Raw genomic sequence first — 306 nt, forward strand, 5'->3', positions numbered from 1 at the left:
GAGAGAGAGAGAAAGAGAGAGAGAGAAAGAGAGAGAGAGAAAGAGAGAGAGAGAAAGAGAGAGAGAGAAAGAGAGAGAGTGAGTGAGTGTGCATATACCTGTTTGTGGTGTGTATTTGTGTATATGTATGAGTGTGTGTGTATATGTGTGTGAGAGAGAGAGAGAGAGAGAGAGAGAGTGTGCGTGTGCGCGAAAGAATAGACGAGAGCGCAAAAGATATAAAGAAAAGTAGAGACGAATGGACGTAAGAAATTATAGCTAACAAGTTACATTATTATACATGTGTGCGCGTGTATATATGAATGT

The sequence above is a fragment of the Octopus bimaculoides genome, chromosome 2, assembly GCF_001194135.2.
Source record: "Octopus bimaculoides isolate UCB-OBI-ISO-001 chromosome 2, ASM119413v2, whole genome shotgun sequence".
Taxonomy (NCBI): Eukaryota; Metazoa; Mollusca; class Cephalopoda; order Octopoda; family Octopodidae; genus Octopus; species Octopus bimaculoides.